Below are 26,628 nucleotides of genomic sequence, written 5' to 3' on the forward strand. Positions count from 1 at the left end.
CCTTTACCATCTATTTTTGGCCAATTTAAACAAAGGGTGTAATGCCCCACCAAGGCATCCAAAATATATTAACAAAATTATTAAACATCAATAAGCTTCATATCATAAAACTTATTAATAAATTAATATTGAATCATATTATTGATTAATTCATAAATTTATTTATAAAAAATTAATGTAAACAAAGCTTATAAATGTTCGCTAGTTGATTGAAGTCGTGCGGCTCTTGTGGTGACTTCCATTGTCATATGCTGCGTATTGCAATGACTTAAGATTTAAAATGTCCCCTTGACTTCTATTTTACCCATTTTGATTCAAGCCTAGATAATGCATTTCGTTATAAGTCGATCTCTTGTGCGGGCTTTTCTAACATTGAAAACTAGAATAGTGCTGACTTTGAGGTAGCTTGTACAATAATTTAACTTTTGAGATCTAATTACAACTTCACTTACATCATTAGATGGATATAGCCATGCTTCTTTTGACCATTGAAAGCAGACTCATTTCATACTATGTGTTTTACTTATCTGCATCACTTAATATTATTAATTATGTGATTTACCTTGGCCTCATAAGTAAGTAGTTGATAGCATGGCTAATCCATCTATATTTAATTTGAAATCATAAGGCTTCATATAGCTCTGTTCATCAAAGTCTCATGTCTTCTCAATCCAAAACCCTTAGGAAATTCACCTATGATGTTTGGAAATGCTTCTGAGAACTTAGAAGAGAGCTAAAGGAGAAAGAAATATAGAGATTGTAGGCTCAAACATTATTGTCAAGGAAATTGTATTTGCTATATTATCCATGGCTTGGCCTGTATTTGTGTACACCTCATGTTTTTGTTTCTTTCTATTCGTATCTATTGTGATTGTTGATGATATAGACAAAAATATGGTCATGGGAGATCTACTAGCTCCTTAATAATTCTACTGACTTCTAATGTTGTCTAAATTGCTAAAAATGTTATTGATACTTGATTGACATGGCTGTGTTGCATGATAGCTCCTTGGTGTCACAAATACTACATATACATATAAAAATCTTATTAATTACTAAGCATATCATGATAATACTACTTGAAACAACCTTATTATTATTTTCCATTTACTGACCCTAGCTATTGTTGATATTGCGCAAGCTTTTATCCTTTGAGTTCTAAGAGAAAATACTGCCCTATTGACATCTGTTCTTGATGCAGAGACGGTATGGCAGTTTTCATTCTATAAAAGATGAGGGACTTCACAAGTTCTTTTCACACATGTCAATTAGGCTTCCTAAGGATCATTCCCTTTGATCCAATACACATTATGATCAATTAGAGTGCACAAACCAATTGCTGTGCCACCAACCACTCTACTTCATTTAAAACAACTCATTGTCCCTCAATCCAATCCATGGATCCAACCAATCAACTATCTCCTACCAAGTGCTCACTAACCCAATCACCAAAGATATGCCTCCTTGCTATCTCTGGATAGACCCATACCAAAATAAGTGTAACTTTTGAATAAGATACAAACTTCTCGATTGCTCTAATGAGTATGAGTGTAATTAGCTTCTCTCAAACATACCCAAATCTTAATATGATCCAACAATGGAGTTGGAAGATACAGCCCCCGCACTGAGACTAATTAATTCTGAGATAAACTTTCATTCACACATGCTTGATTAGAGATCACCTTCTTATATATTTGATCTTCCGTGCATATAAAACTTCATTAAAAGAAATCGATGCATAAATATATAGTTACAGTATTCGAGTTCTATGTCTTTTACTTGTCTGATACTTTCCTTTTTAGGACACCACTTTAGATATACATATCCGTGGCTTAATAAGTAGCCATCTTATTTTTAATTCTCTATTATTCAATTTGTCAATTTCATATATTATTGACCATTAATACTTCCGGTTTCAAGAATTTGAAGAGCACACAATTGAGACTATAGACATTGTGACAAAATACTAGTATCACTTTTTGGTGTTGATAGTGTGCCTAATTTAATCATTTGACCTCTGTGTTTTCTAGTATGCTCGATGTCAAGAAGGAGAACAGTTTGTTAATGACATCACATATGTCAGCACAATGCTAAGAAGGAACACCCTGAATTTCATTATTTTTAGAAAGTCTAGACAATAGTAAGTAATCAATATAGTCTAGACAATTCTAAGTACCATCTTGATACAATTTTAGTTTCTATAGTCAATATGTCATGTTTTAACATGTATGAATTGCTCTTGTGAACACAATGCAAATTGATTATAAACTGAGCATATAGTCTAAATATATTCTAATAGTCATTCAGCAAACATGATTAAGACAGGAGAGAGAGCATAATAGAATATGCAAAATAATCGTGAGTGCCTACCTGGACACTGATGCTAATTCGCTATGCCTCAAAAATCCATAGAGAATGCTCCTCCTCTTAGATCCTACTCCTATCTAGAAATTAAAATAATACACATTACTTAATCAATTAAATTTATTTATTTAATATTCACTTGACTCTTTAAATTAATTTACTAATTTTAAATCTCATGCACTCATCATGCGATCATGAAATTTTTAATAATTTAATTTCTCTTCGAAAACTTTATTGATAAAATATTTGTTAACTTAAATAATAATAATATTTAGCATTTATTTAAAAATGAATACTAAATATATTATTATTAAATTAAATAAATATTATCATTTTCCAAATTTAAACTTATAACTTTTATCTTCAAATTAAATTATTTTTTTATTTAATTAATTGCCCAATTGATTAAATAAATTTACATATTACACCATTATATTAATTTCCATTAAATTAAATCTTTTCATTAGACTTAATTAATAAAAATTCACCAAGAAAGAGTTTTGCAATGATAACAAAAATGTGAACTAGGGCAGGCACTACAAAGGGTATGCCTCTCTTTTTTTTAATGGAGGAATTTTCCCCTCCTATATACAAGACTTTGGTCCCAAGCTAGAATAAGGGTTTTCTTCCCCATTTTTTTCTCCCTAGTCCCCACACTTTGAACAAGGAAAATATTGTGTAATTATCTTTAATATTAATAAAATATGGGATTAGCCTTTTACTGATAAAAAGAATGTCACCAACATTTTCCATATGATAGGAAATGACGTAAAATCTCATAGGAAATTAATAGTCTCTCTAAAAAAATAAATTCATTAATGAATTATAAGTATTCATAAAGTGTAATGTCACTCAATTTTTTCCTTTTACTTATACAATATATTAAAAATTTAACGTTAAAAAAATATTTTCTTTCTATTAATATTTTAATTAATAAATATAAAAAATATTATTATATTTTATATAATATAGGTTTATTTTTAAAGCAAGGGTTGAAACATAGTTCCTACCTAATGTTGGGATAAATGTTTTATATTTCTTCCTTTTGTTTATGAAAAATGTTAAATCTAATAGTTTAGTTGTAAAAATGTTATTGTTTTGAAACAATTGTAGTGGCAAGTGTTTGAAAAACAATATTTGAATCAATAGAGAGTGATAGCATTAAAAAAATTAAACATGTAACAATTTAAAGATCATTATTAATGTTAGGAATGTTTGGAGTATGTTGATAATAATTTTTAGGTACATATTTTATTAATAGTTCAAGTAAAATAAAAAAAATTAAATATTAAAAAATAAAATAAAATTCTCATGTTACATTTTTTAAATTTCAATGTACTTTACATTTAATTTTTTTTCTTTTAATTATAATTTACATTTTGTCTTTTTGATTTACAAAGAATAATTAAAAGTTGGTGGAATCAATTTAATATCTCCTTAACACTATAGTTCTATTCTTCATTTATCTTTACCTATCTATCCATTGTAAATGGTTTTATTTTAGATCTATTTAGATCCTTCTAAGTGAACACGGTATTGATCTAAAACTATTAATTCTTCAGTAAGACTTTTATTACAAATGAAATCATTTGTTAATGACATGTCTATCACTTTCATGTACAAGAAATGGACCAATTTTTTTCTTAATTTATCTTAACATATCTTTTGCGCACCCATTGTACTAAGGTGCAATTAGTAGTATAATTTGAATGATGATTTAGAATGCACATAAACTTGATAGTCAATATGATTTTGATTTTAAATTTATGGGATTCATTGTGTGTGTTCTTTTATTTCAATGTTTCAAATCATTTGGTGAAATCCAACATTGTAAGATGAATGTGACAATGAATAAAAAATGAATTAGCATATTATATTGCAAGGGAAATAAACAAAATTGTTAAAGATCAAGAAACCAAAAAATAAAATAAGATCAATGCAAAAAAATGTAAAGAGAACCTAAAAGGATTTATATAATAAAATAAACAAAGAAAATTAAGAATAAAAATTATTTATCTAAACAAAAGAATGAGAAAGGAAATAATGAGCAATCAAAGAGATTTTTATTTGGTAAAAGGTCCAAAGACATGTACGTTTATTGAAATAGAATATAAAATAAAAATGCAATTAGAAAATGCTACAGCCAGTATATAGGGCAGCATTCCAAAAATTTAGAGATATCCCATCCTCACACCATCCTCAACCTATACTATAAAATGGGGAAAAAACAAATAACCAGATTGCAAGACAACCCTCAACAGAAAGTAGAAAAGAAACCAAAAACTAGTTGGCAACAACACAAAAATCCTAGGAAGTAGAGAAAACAATGCCAAGCTTGAGGATATCATATAAGAAAAACAAATTCAATTTTGTCCTTGGGAGACTCCAAATGGAACCAACCAATGATTCATGATACATATCCAAGTAAAATGTATGTGGAACAAGCCAAATGTAGGTCATCCCAATCACAATAACACATGTGTGACCATGAGCTAAAATATGGAGTAAAAAAACCCATTGAAAAATCATATGACCCTAACCACAAAACACAAATAGGATAAAAAATAGGTCATACCACTAAATTCTTGAAAGAGTAGATCCACAGATTAATATGATAACAAGAAACATAACCAACATGTCTTGCAAAACACCTAGGCACTACAAAAGACTTCAACACCTTGGGATGACATCTAAAACTCCACAATGTCACATGGCCAATTAAATAATATCCTCCACTTTTGTTACCAACCTTGGACCCAAAATAATAGGGGAAAAGAATTATTTTAAGGAAGGGTCATCAAAGATTCTCAAACTACCATCCCAATTTGCTCCATTATTTGCTAACTAATCTATTAAACCATTAGTTTCCCTATAGTAGTGACCAATAATATTTTTTGTAAAACTAGGGAGAAGCCTATATAGTTCCTTAACAACATACTATAGGTCCCATGAGATCAAATTCATCCTTGAAAGAGAAGATGTGATTACCTAGGAGTACCCTTCAATAAAAATATGAGAGATTCCAAGTCCAACAACCACCCTACTCCCCTCAAATAATGCCTTGACTTCATCTTGGTTGTTTCTCCCATAGAGGATTCTTTAAGTGAAAGCCGTAATAATAATACCCTTAATATTTTTAGTAACAACACCAATCCCAGATCTACCAGGATTATCTTTAGATGCACTATCAAAGTTCAAATTTAAAAATTGGTCCTTAGGAGGAGACCGTTTGATTTTTTACTTCAAATTCACCTTTGATTGTTTACCCACATGTACACCTTTGCAAGGAATGAAAACACCTTTCTAGGAATTCATAATGGCATTATCAACTAAAGTATATAAAGAGGAAAGACACTTTTCCTTTCTCTAAGTGTATGCATTCAAGTTTTCCATGATAGAAAATTTTATATTCTCTCAAACCTTCTCAACTAAGAATGAAAAATTCCTAAAAATCCACTTATTTCATTGCCACCATAACCCCCTAAACAATAAGAGTTGAGATGATCGTCCAAATATTAGAGAAAAAAGACAAGTGATTGTATAATGGTTATCCAAAAAAATTTTGATTAAGGGAATTAGGTAGAGGATCATGCCAACAAGGCTTCTCCAAGGCCTTAGACTAGTGAGAGTACAGAGTCATGATTTAGAAGAGTATGATTGACATCATCTCTATATTCATTTTTAAAAAAAGAAAGCAAAGATATTAACAATACTAAGTCTAGAAAGCCAATTAGAGGTTAGAATCCATTTTTTCAAAGCCAACCAAAGAAAATCCCTTACCTTAGGAAGAGAAATAAGGTGCTAGAAAAAGCCAAAAAGATCATTTTGGTTGTCCTCTTTGTAGGTACAAGGGTTTGGTATATGGATTTGACTATATATCTTCCACTTTTACATTTTAAGCAAGCAATCTTATCTTCACAATCACTTACACCAATTAGTCTTGGATTAGGAAGGATTGTAGAATAGTGAGTTTCCCCAGAGGAATGTTTAATGAAGATAGATATTTCCAAGTAACTCTATTCACCCCCTTGAAGGAAGAAACAATAAAGTAAAATTGAAGACTTTTAAGCCCCAAAGAGGTTCAAGAATTTCCCTAGATCTTTTAAAATCTTTGAAAGAATCCAAAGGAGGGAAGGAATTTAATGATTCCATCGTAAAAGATTCCTTCCTACTAAAATCAACTTCCCAAGAGAGATGAGGAAGAAGGACCTCTCTACATTTTAGCAAAAAGTTCCACATAATCAAACTATTAAAAGGTTTTTTGATAGTAATGATTATTTTTGGGTCCTCTAAATCAAGATATTTGGTTTGCATAATTCTTACCCAAAGAGCTCTAGGACATTCATACATTTTCCAAGAAATTTTTGTCCCAAGACCGAAGTTTCTCTCAAGTGGATTATGAAAACCAACCCTAGCCCCACTCCCAGCCATTTTAGGTAAACACATATTGTCTCAAGATACCAAAAGGATATTCTTACTATCATCCATGTTCCCTAACCAAATAAAATACATTAAACACTTATTCATTGTGACAAGAAATCCCCTAGGGGCAATGAAAATAGACATGACATAATTTGTGTTAGTTTGTGGTGACTAATTAGAGAAGTACTATACATACTTCATAATTTTTGGGGTTTGGGGCATTAGCCCAAAACAAAATTTTCTCCTATTTTATCATGCCTTATTTAGATAGGCATATTGTAACCCTAAAGTAGGAATATATTATATAATATAGCTTAGGGTTAGAAATTTTTGTAATGTGATTATAATGAGATAGGTCGTTCATATAGTGGTATTGAGTTGTAAGTGTTTTTACTATAATCCCTGGATAATAAGAAAGGTTGGATAGTTGTGTAGGTGGACATAGCCTAGCTTTTGGGTGAACCATGTTAAATCTGTGTGTTATTTGTGTTCTTATGGTTTTCTTCTTTTATTTCTACGTTTAACTATTTATTCATATATTGATCCAGATCTATCATAACCTAACAATTTGGAATGGTAGAAAAAATAGACCTGACAAGAAGAATTCTTCCTACCAAAGAGAACCAATGAGCCTTTTGAGAGTCAATTTTGTCCTTGATTGATGATAAGATGTCTCACCAATAAGAATACATGCACTAACCATGAAAGAAAGGGACCCCAAGGTGCTTGCACAAGGTTTTAGATTACGAGAAACCAAGACAATTCCAAATGTCTCATTTAGGTGAAACCTTAACATTGAAGAGAAATATCTTAGATTTATCTAAATTCAAATTCTGACTTGAAGCTCTACAAAAAATTTGTAATATTTCTCTAATTACTACAACCTCACTTAATGTATCCTCTCCAAAAAGAAAAGATTCATCTGCAAACAAATTGTGTGATAAAGTAAGTTGAGAACCAAAAAAGGAAAAACCCTTCCACAAACTAGGTTCTCTTTTATATGAAATAAATCTACTCAAACTTTCAACAAGAAGAATGAAAAGAGATAGGGATAAGGAGTCACCTTGTCTTACCCCCTGAGAAGAAGAAAAAAATCCACAAGAGATCCATTGATCAAAATTGAGAGCTTAGCACCAATAATACAAGAGAATACCCACTTAATCCATCTCCTATGGTTACCAAATTTAGCCAAGATTAGGCACAAGAAATACCAACTCACCCTATTGTATGCTTTCATCATGTCTAGTTTCAAAATCATAGAAGGAGATCTTTCCAAATTGATTGAATGTAAAACTTCATGAGCTATCGATGCCCCTTCCATAGATTCCCTACTGTAAGAATTTGGTGTAGCTCTGATACCATTGTAAGAATTTTCCTAAGGGAAAAATTCACCCAGGAACTAAGAACTCAAACACAAGCACAATTGTAGACCAAAAAAGGATATGATCAATTAATCAAAGTATGTCCTAATACATTGCTCTATTCAGTATATGATGTCCGAACACACCGAGAGTTCTTATATATAAAGGCCTCTTAGAAAGCACGTAGAATATCTCTAGAAATAACCAGGAGATAAGATAAGCATTGGAAACTAAGCAAACACCTTATCCAACATTCTAGATGAGTGGATAATAATGAGAAGGTTATAGACACCATGTGCTTAATTAGTGTGCTAACTCCTATGTTGTAGACACCATGTGCATAGAAGAGGTGCTGACTCCTATGTTGTCAACATGGAAACTCACAAGAGTTTGCATACTCCTAGGTGGCTAATAAAAAAATAATTAAAAAATGTGCATTATCCTAAGTAAACTTAAGTAAGTGTAAATAGTGAATAATTATTTACATCAATACCTACCTAGAACAATATTACCCTATTGTTCAAAAATGATGAGAGGCATTATTATAGATAACCTTGAAGAAATGGATTTTGTAAATATTTTATAGATAGTATTGCATAGAGAAATAGGCCAAAAATCTATAAAGGTAACTAGGTTATCCTTCTTTGAATTAGAGTAATGAAGGCAACTTTAAACTATTTCAACATGTTTGTGTGAATTCTAGATTTCTTAACATCAAGAAGAATATCACTACCCATGAAATCCAAACACTTATGAAATAGTAAAGCATTAAGACCATCCGCCCAACCAGGGCTTTGTCTTGAGCCATAGAAAACACAACTTTTTGGATTTCACTCAATGTGAGAGGCTTCATGAGATGATCATTCTGCTAATTTTAGTTAGAAGTTTTGGAATACAGTTCAAGATTTAATCATCACAAGAAATACCCCCATTATCAAAAAGAAATTTCCCAAAGAAAGAAACAGATTCCTTAAAAATATACTCCTCCTTACAAAGAATATGACCATGAGAATCTAAAATTTGGAAAATAGAATTCTCATGTTTGCTTACTTTGTTGTACCCATGGAAAAAATTTGAATGCCTATCACCCTCCACTAACTAGAACTCTCAAGAATGTTTCCTCCAATACATTTCTTCCCTTGAAAGAACTAAATTTAGTTCTAAGTTCAACTCTTCCTATTCATTATAGATATCTAGAGTAAGACTATGAGATGTGATTACCTTGTTCCAATGTTCCAACTGCTATAGAATACGTTCTTTCTCTAGAAAGATATTACCAAAAGTTGAAATATTCTAGGATTTTATACAATTTTTTAGGTGCCCTCATTCTTTATGAGTGAACCACATTGGTTCAATCTTAAAATATGATCTTGGCCTAGGCAGAGGTCCCAAACTAATATCCATGTCAATTGGGAAATAATAAAAAATAACAATAATAAAATAATTTGGGCCCGTTCATGGGCCTTTGAGAGATGATTCTTTGTCAAAAAAAGATTCTGTGACATGGTCCTACATAAGCATGGGTGGTTAAAACATCTCAATGGGGCTTTGAAGCGAAACCCTAGGACATTTGAGAATAGGTGTGGTAGTTAGATCTAATGATGGGAGTATCTTGGCATTTTGAGAAAAAAAGGGTGAGGTATGGTTCTAATAACCAAGAAAAGTATCTTTTTGTTGTTGAAGTTGTGTTGCTGGGGTAGCTTGGTGATTAGAAACTGCACCTTGAAGGTGACTCTCAAATTATGGTATATTTCCAAAGAAAATTTAGAGACCTGGTACCTTGAAAAATATGTCAAGAAAATTAGAACTCTACTCAATAAAGTTAATGAATTCAAAGTAACTCATATATAGAGGGAGGCTAACTCACTAGTCACTAAGCTTTTGAATGTTGGGGTGACATGATCATTAGATAAAAACTTTGAAATATTGGAAGATTATAGGAATATTTTATCATATGATTTGGACATGTGATAATCTGTAACTAATTGTAAAATAATGGGAATTTGAACAATGATTTAGATTAGTTCAAGCTTTTTAAAGAATAATCATATAGCATTTCAATATAATATCTCCATACAAGCCAGTTATGTAATCACTCTAGGATTAATTGGAAGGATAAATGAATCAACAATGATGACATATACTTCTTTACCTTGCATGTTCAACTATTATGACCATGTGGTGGTAATTGTCCTTGATCACTATTTCTTTAGGCTTTGGGAATCCCCCATTATTGAAATGGAGGTGTATCAACAAGATGGCAAAGATGGAGAGATAAAATGAAAGTATGGATTTTGTGTGAGTGATAGAGTCATGATCTTGTAAGATATGGAGTTCAATCTCTTTATACTTTTGTCATTTTTTTGTCACCACTATTTTTAGACTCTTGAGTGCAGAGCTATTAGTAATACTAATGGAGGTGAATTTTTCTCTAAAAACTAGTTGCAAAATTTCAGCCTTTGAAGGTGCCATTATACTTGAAAGACGATTAAATTTTTTAAGTTGGATAGAGATTTATTTTAGGATGCAATTAAGTTCATTTTTGGTGAGGAATATTAGAACAAAAACCTAAGGTCTTGGGAAAACTTGGAAATATCATTGTTGTTCATGGATTTGGTACTTATGGTGGCCAAATGAAAAATAGAAGTGTGTATGGTTTTAAGGGATTGTTTGGTCATGAAAAGGGGAGTGGGCTTTGAAGACATTGTGTAGAGAATTGAGATTGTGGTAGGGTTATAGATGGGGAACTACCCTTGGCACATGATAGGTTGCGGTCTAGATGAACTTCAACCCCTCCTAATTTTATCTTCTATTGACCCACTAGAAGTCCATTTTTTTGTGGTGCATACAAGATGGTGGCAACTCACCTCTTTTCTCCATTCATTAACACATTGTTGTTCCCTTGGTATCGAGCCAAGTATTTATAAGAGTTAGGTGACTTTGGTAGGTTTGAATGCCCCATTGGATAGTTTTGATCACCCTCTAGTGTGCTATGAAATTCTATCCAAGGAGAATTATGGGTTGGGCATGGCTTGTGGTGTGAACCCAATGGAACATCATGCACAATGGACTAGAGTTGATGTTTCACTGTTGGTGGAGCATATAGAGTCTTCTAGTTAGTTAAGTGTCTATAGTAGAGATCTTAAGCCTACTCAAGATGATGTTTTCCTCAAAATCTCCCATGAAGATGTTAACAAATGGTATAATTGAAAGCCTGTGTAAGTTTCTAGTTTGGTTTGTGGGTGGTTGGATATAGCATGTGATTTTAATGTAATAATTTAATTCTATAGATGGGTCTTGATGAATTTTTGGGTTGATTCAAACTCAATACTTTTATGCAATCATATTTTTTGATATCAATACAATACATTTCATTATCAATAAAAATATTTAAAACAACAAAATCACTTTGAAAAGACTAAAGATGAAGAAGCATAAGAACCAAGAAATAATCATGGGATGGTTTTCCTTTGGTGTCTCTCTCTCTCTCTCTCTTAGTGGATCCTCGGTGCCTATTCTTCTCTTCATATATCTGGGGACCATGCCTCTTTTGATGTTGCAACTTATTCTCCTACTGTGGGCTTTCCTTCTTTAACATGAATGGTGCTTCTCCCTCTTGTCCTGAGTGTTCTATTTTGTAGTGGCTTCCTCCATTTTATGTGGTCGCTTCCTTTATTTTATGCTTTACCCATCATAGTATTACATGGATAGATCAAGGTTGTTTAGTGTTTTAGGCTACTTTCGAGTTGTCTCTCCTATAGCTTCCACATCTATTACCTTCCTCTTTTGCATTGCCTTGACTAGATTTTTCATATATGTTGCAAAGTGATACATTGTCTTGTCAAGCCCAAATACTTCAAACTAGGCATAATCATGGACGTCTTTGCCAAAAATTTAATAATTCCATAATCCATAGCTACCATTTTTTGTACATTTGGATGGCATGCTTAATAGCTAAAATGATAGCCTTTCCTTCTAGGAACATCTCCCGCTTTGACACTACCCGCTAACCCAATGCAATGCTACCAAATGCAAGTAGCTTATCTAGGAAGTCCTCAAATATATCTTGAAATGGTGAACCAAATGCTTTATTCACAATATTATTTTTTGTCCCTAAAAAATTGTGTCGGTGCCTCAAAACGTAGCTTGGAGAGTTCATTACAGACACCAGATGAAAAAATATCTAGGTGAGTTGCAACCCATTGTCCCCATTTAATGAAGCCTAGACCTACATTTTCAATTGTTTTCAAAAGTATAGCCAACCAAAAAGAGCAAATTTGAATATTTGAATCTTCTAGCATAAGCAAATACAGAGCCCTGAAATCCATTAGTAGACACTCAATTGAGAAATCAATAAAACTTTAAAGATTTTGCATAGAATCATTATCCTCAATTTGGAACCTTGACATGCTATACAATTGATCCTCTAATTCCATGCCCCAATAAAGAAGTGGAAAACTCATCAATACCTAATCTTTGTTGCATGCTATATTTAGACATAAAACAAGCTTTTGAATGCTTTCGTAATACCATCCTTTAGAATGATATTTTGAGTTTAGAGAGCAGAAAGTCATTAGTTTCCATCTCCATGTTCTTTAAGCATTAGTTATAGCATTAATCTTTGTTAATTCCTTGCCCTCAAAAGTCTTCCTTATAATGAGTTGATGTCCCAGATATTTGTAGGCAACTTTGAGCAGTGCATCTTTTTTTCTCCAAACATCTTAACAATTTGACAAGAGTTAGGCAAGCCCTAGAGTGGGTCTGACTAAAAAAAAAAAAATTCATTTCAAACAACTGACTTCTTAAAATGCTCTAATGAACACCTGGTACTGATCAATTTTGAACTTGACCACTAAACCATCATTTTTTAACTCAATTTACAACTTTCTACCAACTGCCAATGTCACATCAAGAGGTCCTTTGACTGGCTTTAAAAACTGATCCAAACACTTGATCGACATCTAAGTATAGACACTATGATTCTCTGTTCCACATACTCTTATCTTGAATGCCATCTCATGACAAGATCTTAGTCAAAAGATATTGACCATTGAAGTTTCCCTCTTAGAACTACCTGCAATAAAACATGTCAGAAAACCACAAAACGCGTTTAGATTTGGCTTCAAAAATTGGGTAAACTGACACTTGGGGAAACCAAAACTGGGGCATTGGTCCATTATCATGAGAGCAATATAAATCTACAATTAGGACTCATGAGAAATAACTATACACATTTGCCAATATGCATTTACTGACTCCAACAATTTAACATCATAAATTGCATTTGAAATCACATTCAAAAACTGACCAAAAATACATCACAATCACAAAATTGAAATGTAGCAAGTCTCTAGCCTTAAGAATGCAACACAAAATAAATTTTCTTATTTTAGTTGATAGGGCCAAAGTTATAACAAATCAAATAGGCCCTCCAAAAATTTTGAACAATTTGCATCAGCATGACAACAATAAATGACCAACTTTGAGGGATTCAAAACCTAGTCAAACGGATTTGAAATATAGGTTCTCTAGTATGGACACTAAAAACTACCAAAGTAGTGAGTCATGAAACATTACTGCGTATGAGATATTCAAATGAAAACAAGGCCTCCTATCCCTATTTGACATTTAGGCAAATATGCAGATTTGGACATTGCTCAGAATGGGACTTCATAGAGTGACTTAGAATGGAAATTTATCATCATGGAACACATAGACATAGTGAATTCAAGGTTTTAGAAACATTAAACATCTTTTATGCCTCACAAGTATAGCTAGGTACACATGCCTTAAAAGGTGCTTATAGGACTTGATTTTTTAATGGTACTCAAAATTAGGGATTCAATTTTGAGTCCCAATAGTGGCTCTATCTAGGGATGCATGTCTCTTGTAGGCATGGCAAAGATTCAAATATCTAGAAGAAGTAGACTACACACAAGAAAGACTTCTCTTGAACAACTTTATTGAAAGCAAAAACAACTACTCCTATGTACAAACAATGGCCTTGAGCCACCGAACTTCAACAAAAACTTTTTCCCTCTATCATAATCTGATTTTCATCTAAAATTTCACGAGGTAAGATGGAAATATTTCTTCTATTAGTTTCACCAATCAGATTGGCATTATGAATCAACTCACTTGGAAAGAATGAATCTACACCTTCACTTTCATAACACATATAAAAACTAGATTCATTCTCTATAAATTTCTCATTATGAAAGTTCTGATCAGCATGCTCACCAATATTAGACTCAAACTGAAATTATTTTTCAATGAGTGAATCATGCATGGTATCACTCTTGAATATGAAGGCTTCATACTCAACTTTTCGAAAAAGGTCACACATACCTTGAAATTGTGTATCCTTATGTATAACCAGATGGTATTCAAATGAGCAATCAGATTTATACTCACAAATGTCATCAATGTTAGAATCTGAAACTAATCTGGAATCTTCAAATGATTCTTTGTAATCAGCATACAGACTAGCCATCATATTAGAGTATTAATCATAAAACTCGCTACAAGGTGCATGTTGATATTTAATAAAAACTTTTTCAAACACCTTATTATCAATCTCATGAGATGCAACATCATCATTTTCATTGTTATATCTGGAAGAAGAATAATCTAATCTATTATAGTAGTAAGACATCGTATCATCATTAAACTCATCTTCAACTAAATCTGAACATTCCATGTGTTCTTCAAAAAGCAAGTTGACAACTCCATGCAAAGCTCCTTTGTAGATATTATGACAAGTGTTGTGATAATCAACATCACACTCTTGACCATACAATGGATTAGTGAAAACTTTGAAACCATTTCTAACATCATTGTCATGAACAATTTCAACATATGAAGAAGAGAAATTAGAATCATCACATAAAGACACACCATCCACTCCATCAATGAAGCATGTAGAATATAAATCAATATTACTTGCATTGTCTTCATTAAGGTGATTCAAATGTCTTTCAAACCAATTATCCTTCATTTTATCAATATGTGTTGATGCATTAATCTTAAAATTATTTTCATATTGCTGATTACTACTTCATGCATCTTCAGAACATTCATCTACACAATTAGGTAATTCATCATTATAAATAATCTCTTTGTCCTCATATTGCATAGACAACTCTTTTTCACAACTTTCAACCTCAAGCTGATCTTTATAACTCTAAAATGGAACTTTACTTTCAGATTTAGAAAAAGAACTCATACCTTTACTTACATAAGAGTACTCACTTCTTTCATTGCTTTCTACTTCCCAATTCATATTAGATTCATATGAAGATGAACATGTATTATCAATTTCCTCTTCTTGACTCGAACACCAACTCTCATCATCGTCTTCACATTATGCTTCTTCATAATATGTTAGATTGGCAACTTTATCTTCATCACTTGAAGCATGAATTTTGGCTTCTTCATTCTCATACTGAGACGAACATCTTTCAACATCAAAGTTCATAACATTCTCAACATAATGTAATGTATCAATAACAGAAATCATTTCTTGCATATCTAACTAATCAAGTGAATTTGCCATATCATCCACTGTTGAAATACTACAAACATGTGCACTCTGTCCATCAAGAACATAATCATCTCTTCTTTGAAACCAAGAAACTTCATCTGCACATGCCTTTAATTCTAAATTTTCAACAAAATTATCTACCACAATAGGGGTACCTACTTGTTGATCTGAATTTGAACACTCTACATGACATTGATTTCTCCTTTGAACCTCATCTTGCTAGAAAACACTTCTACAGAAATGACTCCTAGTCAATCTGTACCTTATGTTATTTTCAATCTCCATTGCTATCATGAATGTCTAATGCAAAGTATTATGTTATTTATCTCTTAATAGATAACTCATCTTCTTATCAAATGCATCAAGATAAACCACTACACACATTTGATCATCCAACTTATCATTTTTGGGAATCTCATTTACAACTTTTGCATATCTGATATTGAATTTAGGAACTAATTCATCATTCCTAATTTTGATCTTCAAGAATTTCTCAAAATAATTAGAGATGCTTACTCTTTCCCTGAACTACTTCATGTAGGCTAAATTTAACTCACTCCAAGATGAAATAGAATATGTTGGTAAAAATAAAAACCAATCTCTAGCATCACCTTCCAATGTTTGAACAAACAACTTCATGTGCACATCCTTATGAGCAATCTCATGGTCACCCATCAAGTCACTAAAAACTTGAATATGATGACTAGCTAAAACAATATGGTTCCCATTAAATTTAGGCAAGATTTTTGTAATATCATTAGGAATGACATTTGGGAAACCACAGATACCATCAAAGCATAATGTCATGTATCTCTTGGCAGAAAAAGATCTACAAACATCACTAGTTGACTACATACTTGACGAAAGGAAACTTGTCATTCTTCAAAGCCTTGACATTCATCAACAATAATTCTGATTTGAAATTTGCAGCAGGCTTATAACCTTCTACCAAATGAATCTCTTCAAACACTTCAAAAAAATGTATACAAAAAGCTAAAAAATTTTACAATGAAGTGTATAAAACTTATCACACTACTCTCCTCCTCCTAGTGCTAAAATTCACTTGATGGAGAACACATATGTATACCAATTTCTTTCATGACAAGAACAACATCATGAAAAATAAAATACCTCAAGTGTTTCTACTGAAACCACTGATCTGCTAGTTTGGCACTGGTGCTAACTTCAATACTTCACACCACTAATAAAAATAAGTAGAGCCACCATCTCCTTGAGGAGAAAAAAATGAAATCATTGTTGTGATTCATTCTTAACATTCAAATTTCTTATGACAGCAAATCAACACAACACTTCAAAACTCATTAGTAAAGAATTTATATATTCTCTCTTCTTGCTTACATCTTATCATAACTTTTAGATCTTCATAACCAAGCTGAAAACTCTTGAAAGTAGTTATATAAAACCAATTTACATTGGTACAGAGATCTTTTAGAGAGTCACCACTCATAATTGTGAGAGAGATTTAGAACATTGATTCATAACATGACAAAACTGAACTAAATTTTCAACTTGTAGGTCTTTGCAAATTGTACTTAGAAGAGAGAAACCACTTTTAAAAAAATTTGAATCTAAATTTACAACAACACCTTGAAAACAAAAACTGGTTGAATTGATTAAGAATAAAACTTGGTAACAATACAATCTGCATTCAATCCTTCAAAGCTATTTTTGTCCTGAACAAAGCATCACTAGGGTGCACAATATTTGAGTAAGAAAATTGGAAAACACATTAGGTAACTTACTACTGCAACTTTTTTCATGCACTTCTCCTACTCTATTCTATCTACTTTTTTCAAATTCTGAAGGTTTTTCTACCATTTAGATTCAATACAATCCCTAGTAGAGTCACCATTTTGTTGGCTCCTGATTTAACAGATTTAAAATTAACCAAGAAACTAGACCAATACATCCAAGGCTACCAAATTCCTATGATGGATAGACTTGACTACAATCTTGGGCCAACTATAAGGCATAACTCCTTCACTTTAGGCTTAGTGAAACCTAGGCAGGTTAACCTTGGAGTTCTAATATATCAAACCAATGCAAATAAACATATAATCTAAACCTATTCACAATAGATGATACCCTTTTATCTTTTGATACTTATGCAATAACATAGGGATGAAATAACTACAGATCATAACCTATGAACTCATAAGCCATGTGAGGGTTAATTCCCTTTAGCCCACAATAAAACATTAAAAATTGAACTGATTTGATTAAAAAGATTTGTGCAAATGACCTTCATCTAAGCCTACATATGATTTAGTGATCATTGCCTTATCCATTGCAACATAGAGTCACTGCCAGCAAGATGACCTAACTTGATTGCCTTACAATTAAGTTTATCAATTGAAATCCCCAAACTCCATTCTTACTAGCATCCCCTCTATACACCCAGAAACCCTATCAAATCATTGAATCATTTACTTAAGTCCTCGAAATAAAAGAAACAACAGATTTGATATACAACTTATCCAAGCTATCTTAAATTGAATGAACCTTATTCATTCAATCACAATGTTAATATTGTATGAAGAATTAGGAGACAGAATAAGAGAACATAGATAATTCATTATAAATCCCCTGTTTTAATTATCCTTGGAAATACTGATTATATCAATTGGTAACACTAAATGAAACTCAAAATATGTCACATGATATATCATCAATTTTCATTATCTCAGAGAAACAATACATGAAATAAAATAAAAATTGCACAAGAATGGATGTGTGGCCTTCATAGCTAGAGTTGTGCTCAATTAGACAAGAAGTGAAACCAGCAACTACTTGGTTTCATAGAGAAAACCGCCAACAAAAACAATGAATGAGAAAAAAGAAGATATAGAAGGAATGCATTTCTAGATCTGCTCTGCAACTGCCACGTGTCCACTTGGAAAACTTCCATCTAGAGATGCAAAACATCTTTCTAATCTCTCCCCTCATTTGGTAAATCAAATCCTCACTCATTTTGCCTCCCAAAAGCATAAAATATCTCCAACATTTGATGGAAATTATAGTTGATTGCAAAGGACAAAAATCTCTATGAAGTTCCATCAAAAAGTATGCAAATTATGAAAAACTAGAGGCAAAATACATCATTATTTATCAAATTTTGAACATACTGATCCAACCAAGCATATCAAGTGTATCACAACTAAAATTTGTAATTACATTAATGAAATCATTGCCTACAACTAAGAATCCCACCAAAAACACAAAACCCCCTGTAGTGTGCACCAGTGACCACTTGTGCAAACAAAAACTCTAGAAATGGATAGTTTGTCTCTTGCTGATTCCAATGCTATATTGGAGTCCATATTTCAGGTGAAAAACGTCCCCTGGTAGCCATTCAAAGTTTCAGGCTCCAACTTTGGTTTTGCACATTAAACTACAAAATATTTGGAAATTTTTAAAACTCTATAGTGTAAACTATAGGTTTTACATTTATAACTTTAATATTCTTTTATCATGAACAACCATCTCACAAATTTGAATAAAATATTAAAAACTAATATTTTATTCCTCCTAAATCCATCTAGGCACTAGATACATGCCATGTGGCATGTTTTGATTTTCTTAATTATCCACATGAGTCCCACAACTTCTATCAATTTTTACATTTTGTAGGAGAATGTCATGTCTTCACTAGAAAAACCTCTCATTTTTCGGTGGTGACATGGCAACCACTAGAATTTGACAACTTATTCTAGCATCTTCTTAAGCTTTGTTAGTCAAAATTAACTTCTAGTCACTGGTCATAGGCCTACCACTTGAGATGGGGCTTACAAAAGCCCATGTCCTGTAGAGATTAAGTTATGAAAGTAAGGTTATATTTGAACATCGCAAGATCTCCCAACCTAGGTAATGTGGGATATATGTTTTCTTATTATTATTTATCTACTCTGTTCTTTGAGATCTAGTTCTTCATGGCTTCTCTAAAACTATGGCAACCTCCAACCATGGAGCTCCCCTACCTTGAATGTTACATCTACCATGATCATTATTATGTGATTTGACCTCCTCCTATGATTGCGTATGCCTTAAGAATGGCTTCGTTGTCTTTGACCTATGGTGCCTCCTTTATATGGTCAACATCCTACTTCAACTACCTTCTTCCTATAGTGCCATGAGATGGTTTTCCTTTGCTCTCTCTCTCTCTCTCTCTCTCTCTCTCTCTCTCTCTCTCTCTCTCTCTCTCTCTCTCTCTCTCTCTCTCTCTCTCTCTCTCTCTCTCTCTCTCTCTCTCTCTCTCAGTCTCTCTCTCTCTCACTCACACACACACACACACACACACACATATAGCAGATCCTTGGTGCATGTTCTTCTCTTCATATGTGGGGACCCTGCCTCCTTTCATGTTGTGACTTATTCTCCTACTATGGGCTTTCCTTCTTCAGTGTGAATGGTGCTTCTCCCTCTTTCCATGGATGCTCTATTTTGTAGCAGCTTCCTCCATTTTATGTAGTAGCTTCCTTTATTTTATGCTTTACCCATCATAGTATAACATGGATAGAGTGAGGATGTTTTGTGTTTTAGGCTACTTCCAAGTTGTCTCTCCTACAGCTTCCACATTTTCCACCTTCCTTTTTTGCATTGCATTAACCAACTTTGTCATGTATGTTGCAAAGTGATACACAATCTTGTCAAGTTGCAAATACTTCAAACTAGGCATAATGATGGATGTCTTTGTCAAAATTTTAATTATTCCAAAATCCCTAACAACCATTTTTTGTATAGGTGGATGGTGTATCTTAACAACTATAGTGATAGCCTTTCCTTGTAGGGACATCTCCCACTTTAGCACTACTTGATAAACCTGTGCAATGCTACTTGATGCAACTGTCTTATCTATGAAGTCCTCAAATATATCTTTAAATGGTGAACCAAAAGAAAATATAGAGCCCTAAATACCATTAGTAGACACTCAACTCCCAAATCAATAAAAAATTGAAGATTTCACATAGAATCATTATCCTTGATTTGGAACCTTGGCATGCTATACACTTGATCCTCCAATGCCATGCCCCTAAAAAGAAATGGAAAAATCATCAATACCAAACCTTTGATGCATGCTATATTTAGACATAAAACAAGCTTATGAATGCTTTTACAATACCATCCTCTAGAATTATATTTTAAGTTTAGAGACTAGAAAGTCATTACTTTCCATCTCAATGTTCTATAAGAATTAGTTATATCATTAATTTTTGTTAATTCCTTGCCCCCAAAAGCCTTTCTTATGATGAGTTGAAGTCCCAAATATTTGCAGGCAACTTTGAGCAGTGCATTTTTTTCCTCCAAACATCTTAAAAATCTGACAGGAGTCAGTCGGGCCCCAAAGAAGGTCCAACTAAAGAAAAAAATTTGTATTTTAAACAACTGACATCTTAAAATTCTCTAATGAACACCTAGTACTGATCAATTCTAGACTTGACCGCTAAACCATTATTTTTTAACTCAATTTACAACTTTCTACCAACTACCAATGTCACATGAAGAGGTCTCTAATTGGATTTAAAAACTAATCCAAACACCTAACTGAGCTCTAAAAATAGACATTTTGATTCTCTATTCCACATATTCTTACCCCACCAAATCTCATCTCCTGACAAGATCTTAGTCAAAAGATATTGACCATCAAAGTTGCCCTCTTAGAATTGCCTACAATAAAACATGTTAGAAAAACACAAAATGTGTTCCAATTTGGCTTCGAAAACTAGGTAAATTGACATTTGATGAAATGGAAATTGTGGCATTGGTTCACTCTCATGAGGAAAATATAAATCTATGATTAGGGTTCATGAAAAATAACTGGACATTTAGCAAGCAGTCAAAGTGAGCTTCTTAGAATTTGCAGATTGAAACACTGGTAGAAAAACAATTTTTGCAAATGGAATGGACTTGGGAAAGTGTAGATGGATTTTTCAAGATTTGAAAATTGGCACACTTAAAGTATTTTTTGAGTATAACACAATGGTACAATCCATTTGATCTCACCTATCATAGATTCAGAGATACGATATCATGAATAGGGGTACCAACCAATTGACATTTGCTAACACTAGTAAAACATCATAAATTGCATTTAGAATCACATTTGAAAATTGATCGAATGGATTCATCATAAGCTCAAAATTGAAATGTAGCAAGTCTCTAACCTTTAGAATGTAATGGAAAAGGAATTTTCTCATTTTGGTCAACTGGGTCAAAGTTATAACAAGTCAAAGGGGCCTGCTAGAATTTTGAATAATTTGCATCAGCATGACAACAATAAATGACCAACTTTGAGGGATTCAAAACCTAGTCAAATAGAATTGAAACAACTCAAGATTTGAAACATTGGTTGTTTGGTATGGCCACTAAACACTCCCAAATAAAACAGTCATGAAACATGACTTGGTGCAAGATATTAAAATGCAAACAATGCCTCCTATTGCTATTTGACACTTAGGCAAAAATGTAGTTTTGGACATTGCTCGAAATAGGACTTCACAGAATGACTCGAAACATAAATTTATCATCATGGAATAGATAGACATACTAAATTCATGGTGGTAGAAACATTAAACATCTTTTAGGCCTCACAAGCACAAATAGGTACACATGCATTAAAAGGTACTTATAGGACTTGATTTTTCAATGGTACTCAAAATCAGGGCTTCAATTTTGTGTCCCAACACATTCTAAGTCTAAGCACATTTCTATCAAGTATCACATGTTGAGAGAGAAAGTTGTGAACTAGGAAGTTAGATTGGATTTTGTGAGCACTAAAGAGTAGATTGTAGATATACTGACTAAACCTTTTCCCAAAGAGACTTTTGAGTATCTACGAGGTATGCTTGGGGTTATGCCCCTTCATACATTAGAGTAGAAGATGCAAGAGTGCATCAGTCTAGGGTAACAGACCACCATTGCTTGTCTTGACTAAATGTTGATGCTTCCTGAATGGGGGAGTATCTATGATGCATAAAGTCATCTAGGACTCTTGTTGGATATTGTTTTGAATAGTGTCTTTTGACACTCAAGCTAGTAAATATCAGTTATTGCTGAGTTTGATACAAAGATGTTGGTTGTAGAAACCTTTGACATTGATGTCAATGGGGAAGAATATTGCATGAAAATATTATACTAGGGAAGATATTTGGCATAAGCTTAGCATGGAATGATAGTTTGGAATAAAGCACGTTGAGGTATATCAATGGGGGAGAATAAATGATGAAGATGATTTCAAAAAATGATTAGCATTATTTTGTTGGTATTCTTGGAACTAGACAATTTATCATCTATGTTGCCATCAATGCCAATGGGGGAGATTGTTGGAAGATTTGGGAGATTGTTAGAAGATTGGTTGCAAGCATGAATGATGATGATATTCCTATGGAGAAGTATTGCAGATATGCTACTATGATGATATGTTACATTCATGACTGAGTTTGTCATTGATGTCAATATAGACATTTTGTGTGGTATCTGATAGAAGAATAGCAGAAAGATCAAGTAGGTATGGATGGATAGTTGAGTATTATAACTATATAAGGTTATGAGAGATACTTTTGAGTATCTAGTATATGTAATTAATTTCAAAATAATAAAAGATATGTCTAGAAGAAGTTATGATAGTTTTGGTAATATTTGTTTTGAGACAGAGTTTATAGAGACATGTTCTAGTAAATTTGTTATATCTCTCAACAAAATTGTTATTCTAAGAATTGAGATTGAGGACATGAAGAAGACATGTTGATGATGATGTGGCTAAGCTTTCTCAGTATAATGTTGCATGTATAAAAATTTATTCAAGTTGCAAGATGGATGATTAATGTTATCATTAAGTGTAATGTGTTTTTAGTGAGGTCCTATAATAATTAATTGAGAAGGTCTAACAACCGACTTAGGGAATTTTTTTATGGACTCAATATAAAGGAAGAACATTTTCCTTTATCATAGGGATTTGATAATGTGGATTTTAATTCATGATAAGTAGCAATGAGTGTGGAATGCAAAGTCAAGAAGTGTATTGGGGAAGTAAACAAGACTTCATTGCCAAAATTTTTTTGGGTGATCCAAGGTTTGGTATTTGGATATGAGGTTCATGACATAGTCTAAAAGTTTTGATAGTGATTGGTCTAGTTGAAAAGATAGAGGAAAGAGAAAAGGAAAGGAGAAGATAAGAGTAAATTGCATGTTTAGGTAGTGGGCTCATCTTGCATAGATTGTACTACAACTCCTAATAGGGATTCAAAGTCTCCTAACAAGGACTCATTATACTAAATTTTGTAATAGAATCCTAATAGGGTCCATCCTCTAACAAGGAATATTTATATTAGTACATCATCTTGTGGGCATCACTCCTACTGAGGTTTTCCTTTTGATCAAGGGTTTCTATCATCAACATATCTAATGTACTTCTCTATGAGCATTTTATTGTGGTTGTTATTTACCTTGGATAAATGGTTAGATTTTTTTAAGGAAGATAAATGTTTTAATTATTAGATAACTGATTCACCCCCCTCCCCCCCCCCCAGTTTTCTTGGTGGACTATTATTTCTAACATATTTACCTATCAACAAGAGTCCACCTATCCTTTATTCATCCATTATTTCATCAATATAATCCCTTCAGTATCCTCATATACCCATCATCATTACCTTCACTCATTTATCTTTCCCATCCTAGCTTCCATCTACCTTGACATCATCTTGTCATTAAAATCTTCCATTCTATCACAGCCCTTGTAAAGATCTCCTCATGAATAAACTATGATAATTGGGGCACTATATCCCTCAGAGCTCATGTTGTCTCCATTTTTCCATCTCCCTACTCTAGTCTCATTTCAATCTAGTCATCCCCTACACAATTCATATCCCAACTACATTCATTTACCCAAACCTTCTATCAACATCAATTGTACCCTTTTCATCTATCCTCACACTCTCCCAACATTACCTCCATCTTTCCATCACCTAGTACATCCCTTATCATCGGTATTCTGCTATCTCCTCATCCTGAGCTTTTTCACATTGCCCAATATCATATTAGCTCTCCTATCACCTCATCCTAAGATTTTGTATAGTTATCCTTGTAATTACCATGTTCAGTTAGTTGTACATCCCCTAGAGTTAGTCCTTAGCTTACTACCATTATATATCTTAGTTTTTCATATCAGTTCATGTATGATCAAAGTTTGTAGCTCTCCTAGCTATGCATTCCAAAAAGTCCCCATCTGAGATCCTTTATCATCAAAGTGTTGTCCTAAAAGTTTTAGTTCTCCTCAATCACATCACCCCTTCAGATACCACCAATATATCCTTGTAGGATACAACTTTCTTCTCATCTGATCTTGGTTAGTGTGTTTATTGCCCTATCAATCTCTTTGGAAAAGGGTTATTTTATGTTGATTTACTCTTTCTTTTGATATTGGATTTCAATTTTGGTTCTTGATTATTTTTTCCAAGAAATTTGGTTGTTCATAGAATGGGGCAATTTGAGAGCAAGGTCTTGATCTAGTCTTTTTTTAATTTTTAATTTTCTAGTTGTGAGTTAGTCAGATGTGACCCTTGCATATTCCAAACATATGACCACTTGTTTGATGCTTGGGAAATCCTTGCATGTTTGTTTTGTCTCATTCCTATGTAATATTGGTAGAAAGGCCTTGATGTTCTTTTTAATCTTGGCATACCTCCAATATTCCTATATCAAACTTTTTGCTCCCTTTTGGAGTACCCCCATGCTAAAAATTTAGTAGATTCCATCTCACTCCATTCCACTGAAACACCAACCACTTTTTAGAATCACATAATATCCAAGCAAAAATCCTATCCAAGAATCCAATCAAACCAATCCTACAATCATGATCCTAGAAATTAGGATAGAAAGTTGAATTTCATCATGGAAAGGCCAAGATATTTGATGCTACTGGTGAACTTATTGGAAGTGGGTATTAGATAAGAGTTAACCTATTCTATCTAGATCTATTTGAAGAGACATGTATGTTTGCACAAAATGAAGATATATGGTTATGACATAGGAGGTTATGCTATGTTAACATTGATAATTTGGTAAGAATTAACAAGATGAAAAGAGTAAGATGATTACCAAGATTGAAGAAACTTAATTATGCTATTTGTAAACAATGTCAATTAAGGAAAATGATTAAGTCTAGTTTCAAGAGAAAGAAGTACTCATCTAATGATATTTTGGAATTGTTTCATGTTGAGATTTGTGAACCTATTGGAGTGTAAAGCTACTATGGTGAAAAAAATTTTATCCTATTTGTTGATAAATATTCTATAATGATGACTATAATGTTTTTAAATAAAAATATGATGCTTTTTAGTTCTTTAAGCAGTATTTGGAAAGAGTTGAAAAGGAAACTACAAAGAGTTTTAAGTGCATGAGATCCGATAAAGGATTAAAGTTTATCTCTAATGAACTCAACATCTTATTTAATAATAGAGGAATCTAAAGGTAGATTTTAGCATCTAGGAGCCATCCCCTTAGTGGGATAGATAAAAGGACAAAAAGTTAAATCATGGATTGTGCTAGAACACCAATGGTGGCAAAGAATGTGTCATAGAAATACTAGAGAGAATTTGTAAGCACAATAATTTATACTTTAAACTGAGTACAAGTCATGAAGGGTACAAATGTTACAACCTTTGATTTATGCTATGTATATGCTCCTAATATGAACTATTTTAAAGTATTTGGATGAGATTGTCATATACTAAAACATAAAATAAATGTAAAACTTGATGCTAAAAGTGATGAAAGCATATTCCTAGGATATTCCACTAAGAGAAAATCTTATAAGTGTTTGAACTGTAACACTAAAAAAGTTATGGAAACTAAAAATGTGAAAGTTAATGAATATGTAGAAAATGATGAAGCTAAATGCAAAATAGAACCTAAAGATTA

This window comes from Cupressus sempervirens, chromosome 9 (genome assembly GCF_028749045.1).
Source record: "Cupressus sempervirens isolate cs-2001-9-10 chromosome 9, ASM2874904v1, whole genome shotgun sequence".
Classification (NCBI taxonomy): Eukaryota; Viridiplantae; Streptophyta; class Pinopsida; order Cupressales; family Cupressaceae; genus Cupressus; species Cupressus sempervirens.